We start from the raw sequence: 27,803 nt of genomic DNA, 5'->3' as shown, positions 1-27,803 counted from the left end.
GATTCTGGTCCAGTCACTTGTAATCTCACGGCTGAACTACTGCAACTCCCTCCTGGCAGGAGCTCCCATGTCTACTACTAAACCCTTGCAGCTCATTCAAAATGCAGCTGCTTGTCTGGTTTTTAACCAACCTAAACACTGCCACATCACCCCACTGCTGCGTTCTCTTCACTGGCTTCCTGTAGCTGCACGCATTCAGTTTAAAACACTGATGCTCGCCTACAAAGCCGAAAATGGACCAGCCCCAAGTTACCTTCGTGGTCTAATCAAACCCCGCTCTGTACCACGCAACCTCCGAGCCACTAGTCTCGCTCGACTTGATCCTCCACCCAGGACCAGAGAAAGACAAGCATCAAGGCTCTTCTCTGTTCTAGCACCCAAGTGGTGGAACAAACTTCCTCTGTCTGTCCAAACATCTGAGTCTCTTGCTGTCTTTAAAAAACGATTAAAAACCCACCTTTTTACTAAGCACTTAAGCTGACTTGACCTGACATTATTGGAATTTGGGACAGCACATCATTAGTAGAGAATTAGAAAACAGCAACCACGGACTGTTAAGCAGCTGAAGCCTCGTATCAAGCAAGAATGGACAAAAAAACCATCTTTCAAAACTGAAACAAGCAGTGTCCTCATTTCCCAAATGATTAATAAGTGTAATTAATAGTAAAGTTGATGGAACACCGTGGTAAACATGCCTCTGTCCATCATCCCTTGACTTACGGCTGGTTCCCTGGTCACGAATGAAGTAACAGGGCCCTTGGCTCCTCCTGGAGCTGAGCTGCCTTCTCTGCTGTCTTGGAGTGTCGGTCTTTGATCCACACCTCCAGGTCTGTATTCATCATTCAAAGAAGCTGCTCCAGGATCATCACCTCACGTATCTCATTCACGGACCCCTGCTCAGGCGGTTCAGTTTGAAGAACAGCTCCTCCAGGCAGATCTAGAGCTCACGTGGAGTCTCGGTGGAATAGACGTCCAGATCACAAAGCCTTGAGCGTTAAGTGGCTTTTGTAATTTCATATTTGGTTAGTACGGCAGCTTTGATTCTTTCGTAACCCTCATCATTCATGACCAAATGTCTGCTTCAGGCTTTTCATATGTACAGGAAGTTCATGTCTCTAAGGTAACAAAATTTAAATCCTATTGAAATGCTGTGGCAAGCATCCGGCCAAAGTCTGAGCTTCATTTCAACATTTATTTATTCGATTTTTACCAATCAAATTTAGAATAAGATCAGTCATTATCAGTCCCCAAATTCACTGCCTGAGAGGTGTTAACAGAAACGTATACATTATTATAAAATCTACACTGCACACTAGCATCCCATCACTGAAATCTCTCTGCTACTTTATTTTTCTTTATTTACTTCTTACAATTTTGCTTTTTCACTGCAGATGTTTAATCTTTTATGAGTCTCCACATGATGTACAGCTTTCTCCTGGCACTGGGTGTGGAAGCTGCTTCAGAAATATGTTATTTAGTGAAAGCAGGTTGGGGATAAGTAGTTTCACAACATTTGTTAGATGTCGGGTGTATCTGTCTAGTCATTATGATGAACAACATTAAGTTCTTTAAAGTGCTGTAATAAAATATAGTGTTTTATTATATTATAGTGTCTTATTATCTGCCCTGCGATGGATTGGTGCCCCGCCCAGGGTGTTACTGTGTGCCTTGCGCCCATTGAAAAGCTGGGATAGGCTGCAGAACCCCCCCCCCCCCCCCCCCCCCCTCCCTGTGACCCTAATTGGATAAGCGGTTAAGACAGTGAGTGAGTGGGTGTCTTATTATGATACAGTGTACCTTGAAACTTCACATCAGTTGGTTCTGGGAGTGGGGTTGAGTTTAAAAGACGTTGAATTTCAAGGTATTTTTTTTCCATAAGGATGTTCGGGAAACCTGTTAATACGTTCCATGGTCCCGTGGAACTGCATATATTTTAGGCTAATGTAAAATAATGAGGTTGTTTTTGACACTTATACACTTAAAATATTACAAATATAATATAAACAGTGCTGTGCTGTTATTTTCTCTGTAGTGTGCTGGTGCACCAAACTTAACGTGACTTATTGTACTAAAACAGCGAGCGAGGAAGTTCATTAGTGGAGAGAACTTATGATCAGTAATAATTAGGAGAAGTTTAGTGTTCCTGTGTCCTTCCTTTAATACATGAAACCACATTAAGCTTTTTAACGATAAGCATTTTAGACTCAGAAAAGCTGATTCTCACAATTTCTCAGAACCTCAAGCTGTACCACAGGTTTAAAAGTGAAACAGTGGGCTTCCAGGTGGCACATCGGGATATTCTGCTAGCATACCAACCCTGAGATTCTGAACTCCTCGGTTAGAAACTCGGCGTTGCCTGCGGTCGGCTGGGCGCCATCTAGCGGGCATAATTGGCAGTGCCTGCAGCAGATACTAATTGGCCACTGTATCTATGTGTGGGTGGGTGGGTCTTTATACGCTGTGTAAGGACCCTGATTGGTGGAAGAGATGCCTGTGCAGAATGCAGGGGCGAGAAGAGGAGGGTTGTGTACGTGTCGGAAGAGGCGTGTACAGCGACATGCTCTCCTCGGATGCAATCAGGTATCCCTCAGCAGCGGAAGACAAATTGAGGAAAATCGGGAGAAAAATGGGGAGGAAACTGGGGAGAAAATGCTTAAAAAAAGTGAAACAGTGAGGAAAATCCAGATTCGTCTCATATTCGCACTGTGATGATGTTTTACTGCACCGCTCAAGCCGAGCGCTGAACAAAGTGGCTGTTGCACACACGTCGTGTTTAAGGGTAGAAATTTATCGACGAAGGGTGTCAAGTTTGAAAGATTTCGAGTTTAGGGGACGTCAAGTTACCACTGTACTTCTTATTTTCTATTGACCACATGGTGTCGTTAGCCAATCAGATTTTCTAACATGGTGAGACATGACCACCAACCTCTTGCTGTTTCAGATATACTTTAACACAGTCAGTCCATAACGATTTGACCCTTATGAAAGACATAAGTCTTTATTCCTGATCATATCTGCTGCATTCAACATTAGTACGCAATTTACAATTTACATCATCAACCCAACAGGTAATAAATTCCTGTCCATAACATGCACAGTTTTGTGGGGTGGTCCTAATGTTTGGCTCATCAGTGTATATGTTTGTTTTATCAGATTGAGATTAGAAATTAAACTTTATCTTTGGAAGACACGTGCGTCTTTGGAAGACATGCTTATCTGATGTGTTATGTTTTCTTAATACAAATAAAAATCTGCCTATAATTTATTTAAAAAGTAAGTTATTAACAAAGTGTACATCCAAATCCCTTTTCTGGTTTCATCTTAATTTTTTTACCTTTTACCTACATTACTGGACAGCATGTATCTGTTACTGCATTTTTTTTTTTTACTACAAGTGCAGTTCTCCTTTTTGCCTTTCCTCAGATGATGGACTGCAACCTGCATTGTGAAACTGCTTTAGCGCTATTTCATCCGATGTGAAGGTTTATATGTGGCGTTTTGTGAGCTTTCACAAGCAGTGTCACTGCTGAGTGAAACCACGACTCTGGTGTCTGTTAGCCGTGCGGGTGAGGGGGTCAGTAACCTTCAGAGTGAATGAAATAATGCCCAACCATCTGCTTCTTTCTCTCCATTGATCAATAGGTTGACAAGCCACTAGATCACGTGCACACACACACTTGAATAAAGCTGAGAGGAAGCGGGGCGCTTGTAATTTAGAAAGTCGGTGTGTTCCGTTTTACATTCGGTCGGCTCGTCCCGGACTCGGCTCATTTACAGTGCTCGATCAGAGACGCCTGTCAGGCTGAAGCATGGCTGTATTCGTCTGCTGATAGAACTGTAGGTTATAAATGCATGAGAGCATCTTTTGCAGTGTGCTGCACTTGTCTTGTAATTTATGACAGGCTTGTAATGCATTCATTGGAATGTATTTGTCTCTTGCTAAGACTGTGCTATATTCTTGCCTGTAGAAATGCGTGCTCTTGTTATTAATTACTAATATAATTAGACTTAGACAATGTTAACTTTTTTATTTTCCTATATGGCTCAGACTCCATCATTTAGAAAAGATATCAGTCATTCCTGCAGCGACGGGCCGGGTCGGTCGGGCTGTGGAGCCTGTGTCAGACCTGAGTTGCCCTAATGGAACTATAAATTATTAATACAATTCTCTGTATGAAACAGTAATCCATTCAATCAAACCCTGAGTTATTATTAAACTAAGTAAGAATTTAAATGGAAAGTTGTCTGATCTGCCCTCAATAGCAGAAACTTTTGCTTTATTTTATTTGGGCAGGAGGACAGAGCCCGCCCAAAGCACTTTCCCAAATTATGATATCTGACCTAATTAATCAGGCTTTAGAAATGAACTGGGGTGCACATAATTGGGGCAAAACTAATACTGGTGGCAATTTCACTTGTTCTCAATTTCAATTGTTTTCTATCTTCAGCCACTCAATGCCTCGTTTGTGTTCTTCCTTTGTCTGCCAACTTCATGATTTAATTCATCTTCACTGACTGCTTCATCCTGGTCAGGGTCTTGGTAGGTCTGGTTCCACCTGGAAACTGGACTTAAGGCTGGAATACTTTCAGGATGTGTTAGTAATCACAAGGCACCACATAATCATCCTTTTACTCACTCACCCAGACCTACGGGTCATTTAGAATCACCCAACTCTTTACTGACAGCGACTGTATATGTGGTTTTAAGTCAAGTCAAGTCAACTTTATTTATATAGCGCTTTTTACAATATACATTGTCTCAAAGCAACTTTACAAAATCCAGGACCAACAGATACAAAAACCCATGTTGAGCAAGCCGAGGGCGACTGTGGCAAGGAAAAACTCCCTGAAAATTACAGGAAGAAACCTTGAGAGGAACCAGACTCAGCAGGGCCCGTCCTTCTTGGGTGGCCTGGAGGATACTTTAAATAAATACACGATTTACACAAATCATACAAACACAGAATTAAATTATCTAAAAGTCATAACTGGTAATAAATAGATAAATAAACAATTAAATAATAATAGAGTTGTTATCCGCTCTAGTCTTCAATAAAGTCTGTAGTGATTTCTTGTCGTTGCAATTACTCCAGACCCGTCACATCTGACAGGAGCAGCATCGTTGTCCCGGCAGTCTCGACTTTAATCCTTAACCTCGGCGGGTAAACAGGTTTCCATCAGAATGCCTTAGAATTTAGAATTTAGAATATTACAGCATAACTAAAAGGAGCATAACTTGTTTTAACACAAGCCCTCTGTTAGATGTTAGTTATACACAATACTGATCTGGTCTTGATACCATCTCATGATATATTTTCACATGCCATTCGCCAGGCCATGATAATGTTTATGTTCATGTTAATGAACTTACAGACTTCCTTAAAACCCGAAACATTTATCCATCGATGATTTATCCATCGCTTCTACAACCTTAAATCAGAAAAAATGCAAATAAAATAAAAACACAGTGTTCCTTATATTCTCTTTGACTTTTATTTGATTGCAGACAGGATGAACCTGAAATATTTCATGTTTTATCTGCTCAACTTTATTTCATTTATTAATAAACATCCATTCCTGCATTTCAGGCCTGCAACACATTCCAAAAAAAGTTGGGATGGGGGCAATTTAGGGCTACTAATGAGGTGAAAAAACTGGACTGGCCTGCCTGCAGTCCTGACCTGTCGCCAATAAAAAATGTGTGGAGGATTTTGAAATGAAAAGTACTGTTGTACATCTTTGGTTCTGTCCCCAGGTAGGGCGGTCTGGGTCCTTTCTGTGTAGAGTTTGCATGTTCTCCCCATGTCTGTGTGGGTTTCCTCCAGGAGCTCCAGTTTCCTCCCACAGTCCAAAGACGTGCAAATGAGGTGAATTGAGATACTCAGTTGTCCATGACTGTGTTTGACATTAAACTTGTGAACTGATGAATCTTGTGTAACCAGTAACTACTGTTCCTGTCATGAATGTAACCAAAGTGTAAAACATGACGGTAAAATCCTAATAAATAAATAAATCTGTGTGCTCAGCCTTGTGGTGAACGAAGCACAAAATGCTCATCATGTGAAAGGTCTGGTCATAATAATAATAATTCAAGCCATAATATTATTTACTTAAGACTTTTTTGTCTCAGCTAATAACTGAAAAAAAATGTGAGCCTTTTTAGCATTTAAATTTTTTATTATTTTGAGAACTTATTTTGATAGAGACATGGTTGAAGTGAGACATTTTTTGACAGAAGACTGTGCATCTTTTTCTACTCACATATCCAATTTGATCATTTTAATTTGAATATTTGACTTTTAGAGGCAGTAAACATACACCAGTTTGGGTGTGGGTGTAAACAGTATGGGTTTCAGATCAGGTTTTATAATAATAAAAAATTCAGGTTAAAAACACAGTTGTATGACATTGTAGAAAATGTAAATGCTTCTTCCAGCCATTTGGCACAAGACAGGTCTCACTTATCCTTCCTGAATACTGATGAGTGAATGAGTGTTCAGGGGTGTCACATCCTCACACGCTGTCCGGTAACACTCTGGTCACTGTCAGCTCTGTGCCTGTGGATGAGATTCAGTGTCCAAGTCACAACAGAGTACAGGGGTAATGCAGCCTGGTTCCATGTTTTTGGACCTGTCTCGCACCTCTGTCACCACTCGGCCAGTTTTCCATTCTTGGCCGCCGCTTCGGTTCCTTTGAAGGGCATGTTCGGGTCCGGGAGGAGACGTGCAGGAAGGTTTAATCTAATCTAATGCAAATAGTACAGGCAGTAAATTAGGAACACAATCACTTACCGGGACGGACACTGGGTGACTCACGGCTCTGGGATGGAGGGTACGAGATGATGGTTTGACAGTTTCAGAATTAGTGACCGCTTGAATGATAAAGACTCGTTATAATGCAGAGCGATGCTGGCGAGAGTGAGATTCAGTTATTAATTACTGAATTATTATTAAAATTGTTCTTCCCTACTGTTCCTAATGAAGTGGACTATGAGTGTATATGAATTGTAACTTGAGCACGGATGGCAGGAGCTTCAGACACAAAGACTGCTCAACTGGCTAGTGAAAAAATTAAATGATTACAAAATGATACACGAAGGTCTAATGGCTTTTTATGGGTAGCATGATTTGGGTCCACTGACCCCTTGTTTGACTAGTTTTGGTGCAGGGCACACTTACACTATATTGCCAAAAGTATGTGGACACCTGGTCATGAGCTTGTAGGACATGCCATTCCAAAATCACAGGCATTAATATGTACAGTAGTTTCTTAACCCTTGTGGCTGTAACTAAACTAGTCTTCACTAATCCGGGAATATTTACCACAGGAGTTTGAAGTGCGTCTGTGCCCACTGGGGTCTGTGCCCATTTGTAAGGACAGGCTCTGATGATGAAAGGAAATACCCAGAAGTGTTTGATGGGGTTGAATTCAGTACCTTTACACCAAACTCATCAAACCAAAGTTTGAATACGTTCAAACACTGGTTAGCAACGGACCTGACTGAAACACCTAAACTTAGTCATTTGGAAGGCTGTCTACAGATTTCTGGACATATATTTTGTAAATAAATTGTAAACTGTGCATCTTACTACTTTTCCAGATCCACTGTAAAATATTAAACTGATGCCAGGACTGGTTTGCCATCTTTTTTTTATATTGGTTGTCTGGATGGGGGAATTGACTGAGCCTAAAAAGCTTGCAGAATATCTGCTTGGTGTTTCCTTCTTCATTGTCTTATGGCCAGTAGCAATTATGGCCGGGGGCAATTTAGGGCTAGTAATGAGGTGAAAAAACTAAATAATGATGTGATTCCAAACAGGTGATGTTAACAGGTGATTGTAATCATGGTTTGGTACAAAAGCAGCATCCAGGAAAGGCTGAGTCTTTGATGAGCAAAGATGATCAGATGATCTTCAGTGATTGAAATGTTTACAAACAATGTACCTCAAAGAAAGATTGGAAGGGATTTGCATATTCCTCCCTCTACAGTGCATAATATCATTAAACCATTCAAGGAATCGGGAGGAATTTCAGTGCAAAAAAGCCAAGGGTGCAAGCTTAAGCTGAACGCCCGTGATCTTCGATCCATCAGACGGCACTGCATCAAGAACCGCCCCTCAACAATAGCTGATATAACCACATGGGTGAGGGATTACTTTGGCAAACCTTTGTTAAGCACTACAATACAGAGTTACATGCACAAATGCCACTTAAAACTTTACTGTGCAAAAAAGAGGCCTTATGTTAAGCATGTTCTCTGGGCTCGGAGGCATCTAGGATGGATCATCACTTTGTGGAAACGTGTATTGTGGTCAGATGAATCAGCATTCCAGGACTTTTTTGAAAAAAATGGACACTGTGTGCTCTGGACCAAAGACGAAAAGGACCATCCAGACTGTTATCAGCAACAAGTCCAAAAGTCAGGATCTGTCATGGTATGGGGCTGTGTCAGTGCTCCTGGCAAAGGTCATTAACACTTCTGTGATGGCAGCATTAACGCAGAAAAGTACACTGAGATCTTAAAGTAACATGTGCTGCCTTCAAGACATCGTCTTGTCCAGGGACGTTCATGCATTTATCAACAAGACGATGCAAAACCACATGCTGCACACATTACAAAGGCATGGCTGCGGAAGAAGAGGGTTTTGGTACTGGACTGGCCTGCCTGCAGTCCTGACCTGTCCCCAGTATGTACTTTTGCACATTTTAAGACGTGTTTGCAGGAAGAATGGGACAAAATAAAAGCTAAACCACTAAATCACTTGGTATCCTCGGTGCCAAAACGTCTTTTAAGTGTGGTGAAAAGGAATGGCAACATTACAAAGTGGTAAATGCTTAAACAGGAATAGACCTAGCAAAGAGGTTGGGGAGTTTGGCTGAAACATCTGAGCCTATTAATTAGGAGTGTTGTCCATATACATTACAGTCATAGCCGACCCTTTTTATTTTAATAGACGTCTGTACTGAATCTACTTCGTCACTTTAAGGGTCTCCTAAGTGTTTGTTCCTCCGGTTTGAGAATTCAAACACACTCGTGCTTCTCTGTGGACATTCTTGTTCTCTCACGCTGCCTCTTGAGATCGTTTCTTTGAGCTGTTGGGTTTTATTAGTGCAAGCTGAAGATTAAAGCTTGAGTGTGTTTAGTGAGTTTAGTGAATTGCAGCGCTTGAATGACGATACAGGTTTTGCATATCAAACGCTTGGGAGAGCTTAGAGGGTTTCTTAGCATTTTGCTGAGACTGCTTTTATTGTTCATGATGCTGTTAAAACCTGGGCTTGAAAAGAAATTTGTTGGTGGATGTATTTTAGATAAATGTATTGTTTTTTAATGCCTTTTTTTTTTTTTTTTTTTTTAGAAAAAACTATTGGGTACATACTGTATCTTATATTGTGGGTGCGCACATACTGCCTGTAGGCCGTCCGTTGTTACGAACAAATACCTTTTTCTAAGCCTGATTAGGTGAATGCACTGTGCATTCTGACACCTTTCTATCAGAACCAGCATTAACATCTTCCGCAATTTGATCTACAGTAGCTCTTCTCTTGGATCGGACCACACGGGCCAGCCTTCGCTCCCCAAGTGCATCAATGAGCCTTGGCCACCCATGACCCTGTCGCTGGTTTACCGCTGTTCCTTCCTTGGACCACTTTTGATAGATACTGACCACTGCAGACCGGGAACACCCCACAAGAGCTGCAGTTTTGGAGATGTTCTGACCCAGTCGTCTAGCCATCACAATTTGGCCCTTATCAAACTCACTCAAATCCTCACACTCGCCCATTTTTCCTGCTTCTCACATCAACTTTGAGGATAAAATGTTCACTTGCTGCCTAATATATCCCACCCACTAACAGGTGCCGTGATGAGATAATCAGTGTTATTCACTTCACCTGTCAGTGCTCATAATGTTATGCCTGGTCAGTTTACATACTATTGTTGAATATTTATTTATTTATTAGGATTTTAACATCATGTTTTACACACTGTGGTTACATTCATGACAGGACAGGTAGTTACTGGTTACACAAGATTCACAGTTCAAGTTTTTTAATGTTAATCAAACAGTCATGGACAATTTTGTATCTCCAATTCACCTCATTTGCACGTCTTTGGACTGTGGGAGGAAACTGGAGCTCCAGGAGGAAACCTAGACAGATACGGGGAGAACATGCAAACTCCACACAGAAAGGACCCAGACCACTTCACCTAGGAATTGAACCCATGACCTTGATGTGAGGCGACAGTGCTACCCACTGTTTATTTATGTTCTATTTATTTATGCATTTTCTCCCAATTTATCGTAGTCAATTTGTCTTTCGCTGCTGGTGGATCCCTGATTGCATTGGAGGAGGGTTTATTGCTGCTCACGCCTCCTCCGACCCGTGCACAGACCCCTTCTTTTTGCGCATGCATTCTGATCAGACGCCTCTATCTGCTAATCAGGGTTCTTGCACAGCATTTAAAGACCCCACCCACATAGTCCGGTCATCCCGCCCTAGCAGACACAGTGGCTAATTAGTGTCTGCTGCAGGCACTGTCAATTATGCCCGCTTGATGGCGCCCAGCCGAACGGTGGCAATGCCCAGTTTTGAACTGAAGAGTTCTGAATCTCAGCACTGGTGTGTTAGCGGAATATCCCGCGGTGCCGCCTGCCCTCTGTTATTAAATATAGTATTACATTAATACTGTATGTAATTAACGTCTTAGAATCATAATGCAACACATCAACAAGCAGCTTCTTTATCTCTGAGTATGAAAACATGTTAACATGGATCTTTGTGAGCTCTTACAATCATGTTCATGACAGAAGGGCTTTGTTCAAACAGCATGTGTGCAGAATGTGGCTTGGTGTTGTTTTGTTGGTTAGATGGCAGCATATCCTGCTTCAAAATAAATCTGTACTCCTCAGCATTAATGCTGCCTTCAGAGATGATTAGTTACACACATCACTGGCACTAACCACACATACGCTGGCTTTTAAAGTTTGCATTGGTTACAAATGGGCGTCCTGTTTTCTACTTGTCCTGGAAAGCATTGTGTCCATTAATTTAAAAACAATTTGGAAGTACAGTATTGAAAAGAGAAGAAAATGGTATTTATATTCTTTTACAGTTTGTTTAGTGAGTGAGGTATGTTAAGTGACCCCCCACGCCTGACGGTGGATTGACTACTCTGATGCCATAGCACCCTTCACATCCACTTTGCATCCAGGCTCTGGACACACCCCAACCCTGATCAGGATCAAGCAGTCACAAAAGATAAATCAATCAATGATATACTACAAAGAGAATGTATGTTTATAACCATTAATAATAAATTATAAGCTGAGCCTTTATTAACTTATCTTTGTTAACTGCTTCATTATAGTCAGGGTCACAGTTGGTCCGGTGCAGCCCTGAAACTGGAGGGCAATACACCCTGGACAGGATTGTAGTCCATTGCAGGGCAACACACTCAAATTCACTTAGTCATTCACACCTGAAGTAGCGAGTCCACCTTCTGGGTGGCATGGTGAGGTGGGTAGCACTGTCACTTCACAGCAAGAAAGTCCTGGGTTTGGTTCCCTGGTGGAGCAGTCCAGGCCCTTTTTTGTGGAGTTTGCATGTTTACATTTTTACATTTACATTTTCAGCATTTAGCAGACGCTTTTATCCAAAGCAACTTACAATTATGACTGAACATGACTTTGAGCAATTGAGGGTTAAGGGCCTTGCTCAGGGACCCAACAGTGGCAACTTGGTGGTGGCTGGGCTTGAACCGGCAACCTTCTGATTACTAGTCCAGTACCTTAACCACTGAGCTACCACCGCATGTTCTCCCTGTGTCCATGTGGGTTTCCTCCTACAGTCCAAAAACATGAAGTCAGGTTAAATGAAGATGCTAAAAATTGCTGTGTGTGTGTGTTTGCCCTGTGATGGACTGGCAACCTGTGCGGGATGTTTCCTACCCTTCGCCCAGTGCTCTGTACACACCGCGACCCTAAATAGGATACAGCTGTGGTAAAATGAGTGAATGAGCCCACCTTCTGCATGTTTAAGGGGGGAAGGAACTTGCAAAACCTTTTACAAACAGTGACTGCAGGTGAGGTTAGAACCCAAGTCCTTCGGACCCTAGTTACTATGCATCACCCAATCTACCTGCTGCACCACCATGCTTCTTTATGTTTTGGTTAGCAGTTTTTAAATCTGTTTGGAGGGACTAATAGACGTTAGCACACCACAGTTCATTCCTTTTTCTTCATTTTTAAGCAGTGTATGTTGTCAGTAAGTAATTAATGCTGTCTTACTTCTTTAAATGTCCCTCATGATCAGCCATGTGGAGCATGTGGACCAGCGCCGGTTGTTACTGGTGATTTTTGGAAGGCCTTCCTGAGCGAGGCTAATTACACTGCCAAACCAGTCTGTGCAGAGTAATCGTGCCCAGCGCCCAGCTGACTGAGTGGGCCTCTATCATTTCTGGCACATAAGCTGCTCTCTGTTGTTGTGTTTGACTCTTGGAAGCCTTGCCGAGATTTGGACTGGAGGCTCCACCGTGAGGCGCCACACCAATCACACTTCAGCACCGGTTCCTGCACCGATGGCACATGGATGCAGGATGCAGGTTCCCATCATCTGAAATGACTGAAATGAACAGCAGCCTTTTAGAAAAATAAATAATTTGGTCACCATAATGTGCTGTTATTCAGAGTCCAACAGTCACCAGTAAATTATTTCCAGAAATGTATTTAGGAAGGCTTCAAATCAAATTCTGTCCAACCGGGACTGAAACGGACATTTTTATTCTGTATTCATGTTTAGCATTTATCCGGCTGACATGACAGTGGACATCTGTTGTACCCCAAGCAACATGTTTAATAAGGTTTGTCTGTCAGTGTGGTTTATCAAGTTAATGAAATGATTTACACATTTCCTTTCCAAAACACACAGAAACCAGATTAGTGGCCGGTAATGGGTAGTCCCAGGGTCTCATGCTCTCACAGCAGATGTAATCTATAACACTGGTGTTTGCACTGTGCTGCACCTGGGTATGATGCTTCATATATTTAAAGAAACAAAGATCAATGGACCTTTAGGGCAATGTAGCGTGAAGTATGTTTGCTCTCTGCTAGCGTCTGGTACACGTCTAGACGTCTGATCTCCTCACCTGTTTCAGTAGTTTCAATTTTGTACAGTGTTATTTATTCTTACTGTTATTTCAGTGTATTTTATAATTTCACGGCTGTGAAAATCACATCACGGGCCGTGAAACAAGCCTTTCCCTGTATAATCTGCAATTTGCTGTAAAATTCATAATTTAATGTTTGTGTTTAACCATTTAACATTTTTGTGATTTGTCTAGAGTTCAAGTGTCTCAAGTTTCCTGGTTAATTTGCACTGTGAAGGCCTAGCAATCCTACAGCAATTCAGTTAGCAATCGCCTAGTCAAAATGTCCATGATGTTAAAGTCTAAAGCAGCTAAAAACACAACTGGATTTTCATATTTGTAGTTCTACAATTACTGACTGTAGTCCATCTGCTTCTCTACATACCTTTTTAACCTGCTTTCACCCTGTTCTTTAATTGTCAGGACCCCCACAGGACCACCACAGAGCAGGTATTATTTAGGTGGTGGATCATTCCCAGCACTGCAGTGACACTGACATGGTGGTGGTGTGTTAGTGTGTGTTGTGCTGGTATGAGTGGATCAGACACAGCAGGGCTGCTGGAGTTTTTAAATACCATGTCCACTCACTGTCCACTCTATTAGACACTCCTACCTAGTTGGTCCACCTTGTAGATGTAAAGTCAGAGACGATCGCTCATCTATTGCTGCTGTTTGAGTTGGTCATCTTCTAGACCTTTAGCAGTGGTCACAGGATGCTGCCCACGGGGCGCTGTTGGCTGGATATATTTTTGGTTGGTGGGCTATTTTCAGTCCAGCAGGAACAGTGAGGTGTTTAAAAACTCCAGCAGCATTGCTGTGTCTGATCCACTCATACCAGCACAACACACACTAACACACCACCAACCATGTCAGTGTCACTGCAGTGCTGAGAATGATCCACCACCCAAATAAAACCTACTCTGTGGTGGTCCTGACCATTGAAGAACAGCATGAAAGGGGGCTAACAAAGCATGCAGAGAAACAGATGGACTACAGTCAGTAATTGTAGAACTACAAAGTGCTTCTATATGGTAAGTGGAGCTGATAAAATGGACAGAAAGAAGGAGGTGGTTTTAATGTTATGTTCTCTGGATAAGAGCGTCTGCTAAATGCCCACAATGATAAACAGACTCACAATCTGAGTGAAAAATAAGACACACAGTAGCTACACCAGCCTCTGCTGCAGTGCTCAGAATGCAGCTTGTTTTATGTTAAGAACCGTGTCCCGACTCATTCTGACACACAGCAATCTGATAAATGAATCCTGAAGCTGAAAGCATTCGTGCTTTGTGACTCACTTTGGTGAAAAGTTTATTATTTGCTGTTTGTTTGCAGTCTATTGATTCCTCACTGCAAGGTTTCATATCGAGGCTGAACGCCGATGGCCACACTGAGCAGATTGTTTAGAGCAGAAGCCCAGATGCTCATAAATAACTAATGATCACCAAACAATCAGGATCAAATGTAGGCAGCTTTATCAGGAAAAAGCAGGATATTGTAGAGAGGGGTGACGCTGCAGAGGAAGAAAGTTGCTCTTAGATGTTAATGTTGTTTTAAGCTTTCACTCCAGAGATGGGGACTCGAGTCTGTGACGTAATGCCTAGTTCACACTACACAATTTTTGCCCTGATTTTCACTTGGCGACTGGTCGGCGCTAGATTTGCCGGCTCGGGAGCAACTCGGCGTTTGCTCGGCGATCGAAACTCGGCTCTCAATCGCTATGTGTGAACTGTTTAACAACTCGATCCAAATGGCTCGCCAAGCACTCGGCGACCGAAGAGGGATATCTAGCTTGTCAAATATCTGGATCTGAGTTGCCCGACTGGCAATAAGTGCTATGTCGAACAGCCAATGAGAGCGCAACATACGGTGTGAGGGGAAACGCAGGGGAGAATTGGCACTATAGAAGTTTTACAGTATTTCTGACCTTATTGTTCTCTACAAAACATAACACCAACGTTGCATTGCAAAAAATATTTATTAACCTCCAACTCACTATAGAACAATCCCTGCTGTTCCTATTTTTCCTACTTGACTTTACGCTGCACATCAGCGCACAAACTTTGATCGCTCGCTACTTGTTGACGTGCATTTTTGGACGTGGTATCATTAAACCCCTCATCACTTCTCGTGCTTGTTTTCGTGACAAACGTAGTTTGTGAGACCAGAGAAGCTCACCTGCGATTCCAGTTGGTGATAGATGGTGTAGTGTGAAACCCCCTATCGCCGATCAGTCATGTAGTGTGAAATACACACCGACTTGAAAGACTCCCGATTACAAGAGATCCAGTCGTGTAGTGTAAACTGTACAGCGACCTGACGACTTGAAAAGTCGTGTAGTGTGAACTTGGCATAAGTCACACACACAGCGACTTCAGACTCGACTCTGACTCGTTTCAAATGACTCAGACTTCACTCATGACTCGCAAAAAACATAACTTGTAAACAACAAGAGTCCCTTTTATTAACGTCGATCCGACATCATTCTGATCGTGTAATTTTCTGCTCTCTAATAATGCTCCGGTCGAATTAACCCGCAATGGGTAAATGTTCCAGCCAGCTTCCGGCGTAGTGATGAAGCGTCTCTCCCTACACATTTTGAAGTTCACTTCATTTGAACATTCTCTTAAAATAGTGGAATATCCTACGTAGTGAACAGCTGGGGTGAATGGAACGCTCCTACAGAATTGGTGCTAATGGTTGAAAGAGATCAGATCTTCTGATTTTAATTGTTAGTAAGAAATGCTGTTATTTGCATGTATTCAGTTTGCAGCGTCACACAGATGATTGTCAATGAAACGCTTGATCGGCTTTCTAACGAGTTTGTGTTTTACTTCACAACCGGGAAAAGTTTGGAGGTTTTTAATTATATGCACATTGACAAAATAACGGATTATATTCCTAATGGGACACACGGTTATAAATTTAATAGCATCTGGAAGAACATAAGCTAAGGTAAGCAGTGGTTCTGATTTTTTTTTTGCTGTGTTTTGGATTTTGCCCGCTGTGCCGTGATTTATCGCATGCTTTTGTTTTGCAATGAAAACAAAACATCAGTTTAAGCTTTTAACTGGTACCTTCTTGTTCTGGAAATTACATTCATTTGCACAATGACTAGGAAAGTAAAGGCACTAAGTAAAACGGCAAAATACAGTTGCTAATCTGTTGTTGTTTTTTATCTGAACTTACATATTATTCATTTATTTCTACGCTACATTTCCAATATATGTTTTGTGTATATTATATTGACGTGCTTGACTCGGACTCTTACCTAAAGACTCGTGACTTGACTCGGACTCGTATTTTGTGACTTGTAAACATCTCTGTTTCCCGCTGAGACAGTTTCTATTTTAACAAAAAAATACAGAAAAAATAATAAAATTAATCGGGTCTCGTGTTTGCTTTACATAACTGTAGTTGGTGTAGTAGGTTGTGAGCATGGTTCGAGTTATGGGCGGATTAGAAGGGTCCGACTCTCCTAATTAATACTCAGACCACTTAAAAAAAAGGGGTAAATAAAACCCCCAACAGTTTGGGGTGGTTGTTAGTTAGCTAATAAATAAAGTTGACGCCCCATCCGATTGTCTCTGTATAATTCACACTCTGGTTGCGAGTTTTACTTTGCACTTAATCTTTGGCTGTACTAAGAAAGTGCACAGTCAGCTTTCTTTTTTAGCAATCAGTAAACCTACAGAGAACCATTTCTCTACAGAAGTGGTGGTGTCAAACAGACCAGGCATTGCAGCTTCACAGATTGTTAGCATGCATGAGGCAGAGCTAACGGCTGGCCGAGGTTGGCAGTCACTTTGTTCGTCAATCACTGAGAGCCTCAAGAAGCCTGATGAAGTATAAATCTGGTTAACATTACACAGAGCATTACATGTGTAGAATTTGTATTTATTAAAGAATAGCTACATAAAGCACCCTGTGGGATCTTTTGTGGTATGAAGAAGAAGAATAACATATACTTTATTTGTCATACATACATATACAGGTGTACAGTACAATGAAATTCTTTCTTCGGGTCAGAGCGCAGGGTCAGCCATCGTACGGCGCCCCTGGAGCAGACAGGGTTAAGGGCCTTGCTCAAGGGCCCAACAGTGGCTGCATAGCAGAGCCTGGATTTGAACCGCCAATCTTCCGGTTGATAGCCCAAAGTGAGAGGAGTTAGCATGGACACTCTGACCGACCTGCGACTATGCATACTGGGTTTGATACTGTTTGTAGTGACGCATTCACATCACTTATTATTATATATATTTCGCATTTTTCCCCAATTTTCCTCCCAATTTAGTCGTCTACAATTACCCCATTGCATTACTCTTCCTTATCTACTGCTGCAGACCTCCACTCTGACTAAGGAGAGCCGAGACTGACACACGCCCTCTCCGACACGCGTGCAGTAGCCGACTGCATCTTTTCACCTTTACGAGGCGAGTTCATAAGTGGATCAGCTTTGCGTATGGAGAGACACACCCTTATCCCACTATCCTCCGTCTCTGTGCAGGTGCCATTAATCAGCCAGCAAAGGTTGTAATTGCATCAGTTATGAGGAAACCCCTCCGACATCCTCTCTACGAATGAGACAGTCATTGTTCACGTAGGCGCCCAGCCTGATGGTAGCAGAGCTGAGATTTGAGAAGTCAGTTCTGGTGTGCTAGCATGTTATACCGCTGTGCCACCTGAGTGCCCATTATTATTATTATTATTAGTAGTAGTAGTAGTAGTTGTGTTAGTAGTAGCTGCAATTTGAGCCAGACTAACCCTTATAAAGTTAGCACTTAGAAAGCAGACTGCCATCAACATGCTAATTAGCCTTGCAGGTATTAATCCTGGGTAAAACTTACTGCACCTTATTTAAACTTATAATGTACAATTGCACTCGATCCTGCACACTAGTGTGCATCCTACTATGCAATAACCAATAATTTCCTTCGGGATCAAAAAAGGATCTTTCTGCCTGTCTGTCTTTCTGTATATCTATCTGTCTGTCTGTGTCTGTCTGTCTGTATATTTATCTGTGTCTGTCTATCCATTTATCCATCCATCTATCTATCTAGATAGATTTACCTGTCTGTCTCTCTGTCTGTCTGTATATTTATCTGTCTGTATATCTGTCTGTCTACCTGTTTGTATATCTATCCATCTGTCTGTCTGTCTGCCTGTATGTATATCAATCAGTCTGTCTATCTATCTATCCATCCATCCATCCATCCATCTATCTAGATAGATTTACCTGTCTGTCTCTCTGTCTTTGTCTGTCTGTATGTTTATCTGTCTGTCTCTCTGTCTGTATATCTGTCTGTCTACCTGTTTGTATATATATTCATCTGTCTGTCTGTATATCTATCTATCTGTCTGTATATCTATCTATCTGTCTGTCTTTCTGTTTGTCTGTCTGTCTGTTTGTATATCTGTCTATCTATCTATCTGTCTTTCTGTTTGTCTGTCTGTATATCTGTCTGTCTGTTTGTATATCGGTCTGTCTGTCTCTCTGTATATCTGTCTGTCTACCTGTTTGTATATCTATCCATCTGTCTGTCTGTCTTTCTGTTTGTATATCTGTCTGTCTGTCTGTTTGTATATTTGTCTGTATGTCTCTCTGTCTGTTTGTATATCTGTCTGTCTGTTTGTCTGTCTATCCATTCATCCATCCATCCATCTATCTATATATCTAGATAGATTTAGTTACAGGGAACTTAATAGCTAAAACCATGTTGTTTTGACAGGGTTTATCTCTTGTATGTTATGTGATTGCATCGTACGACTGCTTTAATTTTTACTCTACTGTATTAAGTGAAGTGACAATAAAGAGTCTTGTATCTTGAACTGGAATTTCCAGGATTTGATATAATTTTATAGAACTAAATGTATTCCTAGTTATTAATTTATTAGTAGTCAAACATACGAATACACTATTAGAGCTGTGATTTTAGGTAGTTAACATCAGCACACTGCAAACAGACGTATTGGATGGTTAGTCCGTCAGCTAAGCCCCTGATTTTAAATGGAAAATGTGTTGCTTTCTTTGTCACAGTCATCGCTGATCACAGTCAACTGATGCAATTTCACTATAAACGTCTTCATTTGCATCATGTAGGTAATATTAGCATGTAGTACAAAAATAACCCAACACCGCTTCAGTCATGGGAAAAAAGCTCCGTTATCAGAGTTACCTCTCACAATATGTATGAATTGGATGTACAGTAGACCCTAGAGTTACGAACGGTTTACCATACAAACATTGCGGGTTACGAGCGATCTTTTTCAAATTAACGTACGAACAAATTTCGGATTATGAACAGAAATTCGCGAAACGTGACGTGACGTCACGAACAAGTGCACTGCAACCGTCTCTCTCTCTCTCTCTCTATATATATATATATATACGTATATACGTATATATATATATATATATATATATATATATATATATACAGTGAGCGAACATTCGGACAGCGGACGGTGTTTTTTCGGTGTTGTCTTTATATTTTGTAAAATTCAATATTAAAATGGCCCCAAATAAGGTGAAGAGAAAGCGTAGTGGTAAGAAAATAAAACAATCTATTACATTGGTATAATTACTCCTGCCAGTAGGTGTCACTGTGTATCAGACAGAGGGGGCAGTGAGTGAGAGAGAAGAAGGAAGTCGGCTCAGTAAAGTATTCTTTCTTTCGTGCAATTACACCTACAAATACAACACTATTAAAATAAAGAAGGAAATAATAGAGAAATATGAGAGTTATTGTTGTTTCTGGTAGATACATTTTATAAAAAAAGAAGGAAATGTATTATGGTGTATGGTACAGCACACGTACCGTACTGAAATGTGATGTGTTTTTTATGTACAGTACTACTGTGTATTGTTATTTATTATTGTTTATTACAGGAATGTCTATTCTATAATTAGGGTTTAAGGGAAAATAAACTTGTATTTATAACAAAAAAGACCATTTAAGAGATTAGAGAGGTTAGGGTAAGGGGGGGTTTGGGAGGTCTGGCACAGATTAATTCTATTTACATTATTTGTTATGGGAAAAATAGGTTTAACTGACAAACATTTTGACTTAAGAACAACCCTTCAGAACCAATTACATTCGTAAGTCAGGGGTCCACTGTAATTGACTCAACATTGTGTAGATTATTTAGGTATTATTTTACTCTGAAGATAAACTTGGGTAAAGTATCTCAAAGTTCTCGTAAAGTTCTCATTTAAAATAAAGAAACGTAACTTCTGCACACTTACTCATGCATGGATTTCTCTGTGCACATTTCTGTGCTGCTGCTGAGCTGAAGCAATGCTGTAGGGACGCCTAGATTATTCAGATGTAACATTTGTCCAGGCCTGTATGGCGGCACCAGGCAATCGATACTGCGTCTCAGAAGGGTATTTAAAAGCAGGGAAATAACCTTGTGCACCAAGCCAGGGATAGTTTCACCCCTCCATAAAAGAGAAAGCACTCTCTAACTCATCTTCTGAACTGCACATTGCAGGTCACAGGGTTCACAGTTTATTACCGCTCTGAGGGTGATTTTTATTTCCTACATCGTGAGGTTGCGGTACGTTCCTCTATGGCGTGGTGGTGTGTGAAAATTTACAGTCGCAATGCTGTCACTTTTAGTGAGGTAATTTATAATGAAATTAATTAATGCTCAAGGGCTATATATATATATATATATATACAGTGTATCACAAAAGTGAGTACACCCCTCACATTTCTGCAAATATTTTATTATATCTTTTCATGGGACAACACTATAGACATGAAACTTGGATATAACTTAGAGTAGTCAGTGTACAACTTGTATAGCAGTGTAGATTTACTGTCTCCTGAAAATAACTCAACACACAGCCATTAATGTCTAAATGGCTGGCAACATAAGTGAGTACACCCCACAGTGAACATGTCCAAATTGTGCCCAAAGTGTCAATATTTTGTGTGACCACCATTATTATCCAGCACTGCCTTAACCCTCCTTGGCATGGAATTCACCAGAGCTGCACAGGTTGCTACTGGAATCCTCTTCCACTCCTCCATGATGACATCACGGAGCTGGTGGATGTTAGACACTTTGAACTCCTCCACCTTCCACTTGAGGATGCGCCACAGGTGCTCAATTGGGTTTAGTCCATCACCTTTACCTTCAGCTTCCTCAGCAAGGCAGTTGTCATCTTGGAGGTTGTGTTTGGGGTCGTTATCCTGTTGGAAAACTGCCATGAGGCCCAGTTTTTGAAGGGAGGGGATCATGCTCTGTTTCAGAATGTCACAGTACATGTTGGAATTCATGTTTCCCTCAATGAACTGCAGCTCCTCAGTGCCAGCAACACTCATGCAGCCCAAGACCATGATGCTACCACCACCATGCTTGACTGTAGGCAAGATACAGTTGTCTTGGTACTTCTCACCAGGGCGCCGCCACACATGCTGGACACCATCTGAGCCAAACAAGTTTATCTTGGTCTCGTCAGACCACAGGGCATTCCAGTAATCCATGTTCTTGGACTGCTTGTCTTCAGCAAACTGTTTGCGGGCTTTCTTGTGCGTCAGCTTCCTTCTGGGATGACGACCATGCAGACCGAGTTGATGCAGTGTGCGGCGTATGGTCTGAGCACTGACAGGCTGACCTCCCACGTCTTCAACCTCTGCAGCAATGCTGGCAGCACTCATGTGTCTATTTTTTAAAGCCAACCTCTGGATATGACGCCGAACACGTGGACTCAACTTCTTTGGTCGACCCTGGCGAAGCCTGTTCCGAGTGGAACCTGTCCTGGAAAACCGCTGTATGACCTTGGCCACCATGCTGTAGCTCAGTTTCAGGGTGTTAGCAATCTTCTTATAGCCCAGGCCATCTTTGTGGAGAGCAACAATTCTATTTCTCACATCCTCAGAGAGGTGCCATGTTGAATATCCAGTGGCCAGTATGAGAGAATTGTACCCAAAACACCAAATTTAACAGCCCTGCTCCCCATTTACAACTGGGATCTTGACACATGACACCAGGGAGGGACAACGACACATTTGGGCACAATTTGGACATGTTCACTGTGGGGTGTACTCACTTATGTTGCCAGCTATTTAGACATTAATGGCTGTGTGTTGAGTTATTTTCAGAAGACAGTAAATCTACACTGCTATACAAGCTGTACACTGACTACTCTAAATTATATCCAAGTTTCATGTCTATAGTGTTGTCCCATGAAAAGATATAATGAAATATTTGCAGAAATGTGAGGGGTGTACTCACTTTTGTGATACACTGTATGTATATACAGTATATATATATACAGTGTATATATACCAGGTACAAGGCTCCTTGTTTCTACACTCACTGTCCATTTTATCAGCTCCACTTACCATATAGAAGTACATTTACTGACTGTAGTCCATCTGTTTCTTTACATACTTTTTTTAGCCTGCTTTCACCCTGTTCTTCAATGGTCAGGACCCTCACAGGACCACCACAGAGCAGGTGGTGGATCATTCTCAGCACTGCAGTGACAATGACATGGTGGTGTCCTACCTAGTCGGTCCACCTTGTAGATGTAAAGTCAGAGACGATCGCTCATCTATTGCTGCTGTTTGAGTTGGTCATCTTCTAGACCTTCATCAGTGGTCACAGGATGCTGCCCACAGGGCGCTGTTGGCTGGATATATTTGGTTGGTGGACTATTCTCAGTCCAGCAGTGACATTGAGGTGTTTAAAAACTCCATCAGCGCTGCTGTGTAGCATGTGCTAGCCTGCCGTGTGCTAGCATGTGTTTTTACTGCTGCGCCACCTGAGCAGCCTGAAAAGTAACATTTGTGTCAGAAAACCAACAAATTCGGTTGCACTCCACCACTTCTGATGACTGGTCCTGATGTGCCAGTGCCAGAAACTTGTTAATACCAATTAAAAGTGGGTAATTGTGGTAAAAAAAAAAGGCTAAGGAGCTTTTTCGGCTTCAGTTAATTCATCAGAATCAGGAGCGCTGTTTTCTTGGCATCTACCGCCACGTTAAGAGCAAAACACTCTCTTTGTGAATCCTCTCCTTGGTTCAAGTAATGACTGAATAACGCAGAATAAGTTGCTCTTTTACAGGCGCAGTTAAGAGTAATGAAGCTGTAGAGCCAGACGCTCACTGCATGGTAAATATCCGCCTGATTGATGTTCCTCTGAAAACTAACTGCATTACTTTCACTTTCACTCGTTGCCTGGAGTGACAGTAGTGAGCTTGAACAGAAATGTAAATTACATTTTCTGATGCTCATGTCCGAGTCCGTCTTTACTTACGGTCAGTCAAACTTAATTTAAATAACATCGGCATGTTCTGCAGTCTCTGCTGTAATGTCATGTCTGCCATGTACAGTCTCCGCACTAAAGATACCACCGAAATGTTCCACATTGTGTACAAGAAACCAACCAAAATGTGGCTTTTTACTGCAAAAGCTAGAGCACAGATTCTTATTTTTTGCTTAATTGAATATTGAATAAAGAAACATGCATATGCATGAACTGTAAGACAAATAATGGACAGAGCTTAAATAATTTATTATAACCTTTAAATAGATTAAAATATAATTTAAATGATTTGCATGTTATAGTCAATACATTAAATATACATTATCCCAGCAGACTGCATTTAAAATCGCAGTTCTTTATAGCAAAGCCAGAAAAAGCATTTTACCGTTATTTTATCTGCCTTATAAATTCTACAGGATATAATACAGACATTTACAAACGTTTCTCTGTCTCAGTGACACAGTTCTCATGGTCCTTTCAGTAATATCTTATTAAAAATGTAATACACTGCATATAGTAAAATGCTAAATGCATTATTCTGTCTGTATTAATCATAAAATATCGAAACATGTGCTGATAGTTCTTTGTTCCCTAAATGCTAATTCAAAAAAGAAAAAAGTACATGAAGAAACTAAAGGAGTCTTGCCGGGGACTAACAGGATTTTCTAAAATTAACATTCGTCACAAGCACAAAGAAGATACAGATACCGTGTATCAAATTACACGCTAAATTCACTTTTAAGTGTGTACTTTGGTGATGTCTTTACTTTAGGGCGCATTCACATGAGAAGCGATTTGCACTTCGCTCATCAAGAGCCTCGGTGCTAATCGTCGCTTTGCTCAGCACTTGGAATACACATTTGTTAATATATTTTCTTTATGCATTTTCTCCCCTTTTTGCTCCCTTTTTAGTGCGTCCAATTGCCCGATTGCATCATGCTTCCTCTCCACCAATGTCGATCCCTGCTCTGATTGGAGAGAACAAAGCTAACCCACGCCCCCTCCGACACGTGGGCAGCATGCCGTATGCATCTTATCACCTACACTTTGACGAGTGCAGTGCAGCTTAGCACTGTGTACGGAGAGACACACCCTGAGAGCTCTCTTTCCTCATCTCTGTGCAGGTGCCATCAATCAGCCAGCAGAGGTCATAATTGCACCAGTCATGAGATAGAGACCCCATCCGGCTTAGTCCCGCCCATATCTGAACAACAGGCCAATCGTTGTTCAGCCGGCAGGCAGAGCTTATATTCGATACGATGTATTCGAGATCCCAGCTCTGGTTCCAGCGTGTGTTTTTATCACTGCGCCACCTGAGCAGCCTTTTGTTAGAAGATTAACTCAAAATTATTGAATGTTAACATTTTTGCAGGCCGGTAACCAAAAAAAGCAAACAAATCAAAACTAGCCATTTTATCAGCTCCACTTACCATATAGAAGCACTTTGTAGTTCTACAATTACTGATTGTAGTCCATCTGTTTCTTTGCATGCTTTGTTAGCCCCCTTTCATGCTGTTCTTCAATGGTCAGGACCCCCACAGGACCACCACAGAGCAGGTATTATTTGGGTGGTGGATCATTCTCAGCACTGCAGTGACACTGACATGGTGGTGGTGTTTTAGTGTGTGTTGTGCTGGTATGAGTGGATAAGCAGCGCTGATGGAGTTTTTAAACACCTCACTGCTGGAGTGTCTAATAGAGTGGACAGTGAGTGGACACGGTATTTAAAAACTCCAGCAGCGCTGCTGTTTGCTGAGAATCATCCACCACCTAAATAATACCTGTTCTGTGGGGGTCCTGACCATTGAAGAACAGGGTAAAAGCAGGCTAATAAAAGCATGTAGAGAAACAGATGGACTACAGTCAGTAATTGTAGAACTACAAAGTGCTTCTATATGGTAAGTGGAGCTGATAAAATAGACAGTGAGTGTAGAAACAAGGAGGTGATTTTAATGTTATGGCTGATCGGTGTATTAACCAATTTAAATGCTTTATGTATTGAAATGCAGCACGTATTGAAAATGTGATGATGAGATTTCCACAGGACAAACACTCTGCTTACACTGGGCACTAAAGTGGTGAAGTGGTGCACTGAGGACAGTGGTAGCCTAGTGAATAGAGCTTAGGGCTATCAATCAGAAGATCGTTAGTTCAAATCCAGGCTCTGCTATGCAGCCACTTGGCCCTTGAGTAAGGCCCTTAACCCTGTCTGCTCCAGGGGTGCCATATAGTAACTGACCCTGTGCTCTGACCCCAGCTTCCCAACAAGCTGGGATATGCGGAAAAAGAATTTAATCATACTGTACACATGTAAATGTATATATAACAAATAAACATGATTAATTGATTGATTAAAGCAATCCACTTAAATTTGCTAAAACTAATTAACCACAGCTGAATTTGCCAGCTCACTTGTTTAAAGCGTTTGTGCTCAGAATTATTACTTTGCCTTTGCAGAGACGTTTGCACATGCAGTGCTGCCTTAGAATCTGTCTACAACGCCATAGCAGAGCAAATCCTGACAGGATGTTGTACCAAATATCAGGTCTGGCTGGGAATGTAGACTTGTTAGGAGTAAAAGTGAGTAGAAGCAGCAGATGGGAATCTACATATCCTTAGGAGGCATTAATGATTTGTTTTAACGTCTTGTTTGCGGTTTAAGCACTTGTTTTGCATGTGTTCCTCTGGATGTTAACATTTTGCCACAATTCTCTAACTGATGTACATTTATGGTACGAGATCTTGCTGGACCCTGCAGGAATACTACACTGCTTCATACAATGATCAACCAAAACATTTGGACCACCCCCAAAAAAGTGCATGTTAATGCATATTTCATATCAATATTCACAGTCAGGAGTTATTAAATGTAGGGTGACCATATGTCCTTATTTTCCTGGACATGTCCTCTTTTTACGTCCGGCCAGGATTTATAAATCACCAGAAATTTGCAGGATTCGGCTTTTTCACTTGCGTGCGCTATTCTTTGCATGTTTTTGCACTCATTTCACCTTTCTCTCTAGGTCCTGCCTTCTCGCACTTCTTTCAAAAAATGCCCAAGTACAAATGAACATTCACAGATGAATTACAGAAGAAATCTGTGTTTTTGTCTCGGTCGGGATCCTTGGGAAACAGAATGCACAACCTGCAAAGTGTCCAATAAAGGAGCCAGTTCAGCAAAACACAAGAGATCGGGTAAAACAGAAGATGCTGTTACTGCTGCAGAGGGAGTTTTTGCATTTCACACCACGAAGCATCACAACTGCTACAGATTGATGGACTGCAGCACTGCTGCCTTGTTAAAAAGTCTTTCCCTGATTCTGAAACAGCGTAAACATTTCCAAATTCACGTACTAATTATGTCAGCAGGCCATCTTACCACAAGGGTTCTCTCTTTTGAAAACCAAAATATGATCACCCTGTTAAATCTATTTATCTATTTCCTCGGCTGCTCCCGTTAGGGGTCGCCGGCGGATCATGATCCAGGAAGGATGCCCTTCCTGACACAACCCTCCCTATTTTATCCGGGCTTGGGACCGGCACTACAATGCACTGGTTTATGCCTCCTAGTAGCTAGGTACCTATAGGACAATTCAGTGTCTCCAATTAGCCTGGCTGCATGTTTCTGGACTATGGGAGGAAACTGGAGCACCCGGATGAAAGCTACGGGCCATCTGTAGCCTAGTAGTTAAGGTACTGGACCAGTGATCAGAGGGTTGCTGGTTCAAGCCCCACCACTGCCAGGTTGCTGCTGTTGGGCCCTTGAGCAAGGCCCTTAACCCTCAATTGCTCAGACTGTATACTGTAACTGAACTGTAAGTCACTTTGGATAAAGGCGTCTGCTAAATGCTGAAAATGTAAATCCACGCAGACAACATGCAAACTCCGCACAGAAAGGACCCAAACCGCCCCACCTGGGGATCGAACCCAGGACCTTCTTGCTGTGAGCCGACAGTGCTACCCACTTAGCCACCGTGCCACCCGTCACCCTGTTAAATATCAAGAAGAAATATGCAGCAGGTTTAAACAGCATAAAGGTTTGAGTTACCAAATCGTTATGGCCAGATGACTGAGTTGAGAGCGCACAGGCAGCCTTGTTGAGTGCTCACTGACAGTGGTCTCATGAGGGTCAAGCCACAAACCGCTGCCAGGTTGTTGGTCAGCCAAGACTCATTGATGCCAAAGGACATAAAGGATGTCTTTCGGAATAGAAATGACCAACAAAGACGCCACAGTGGCTAAAAGTGTGGATGATTTTAAGACTGGTGATGAGGTGAATGTTGGTCTGGGCTGCACAGACCAACCAAAATGACCATGCTAACTTCTGTCCTCAATTGAAAGAACCTACAATGGACACACAGGACATCTGAGGAATGGA

The 27,803-nt window shown here is 41.7% G+C and overlaps 1 protein-coding gene across 1 annotated transcript in view; it reads right to left on the bottom strand.

Annotated features, from left to right (window-relative positions):
* The window catches only part of hectd2 (HECT domain containing 2), a 385,857-nt gene that overhangs the window by 97,112 nt on the left and 260,942 nt on the right, over positions 1–27,803 (bottom strand). The gene's annotated exons all lie outside the window — the stretch shown is intronic.

Source organism: Trichomycterus rosablanca, chromosome 10 (genome assembly GCF_030014385.1).
Source record: "Trichomycterus rosablanca isolate fTriRos1 chromosome 10, fTriRos1.hap1, whole genome shotgun sequence".
NCBI classification, from domain to species: Eukaryota; Metazoa; Chordata; class Actinopteri; order Siluriformes; family Trichomycteridae; genus Trichomycterus; species Trichomycterus rosablanca.
The sequence above is the reverse complement of the archived record's forward strand: the minus strand, read 5'-3'. Positions and strand labels throughout refer to the sequence as shown.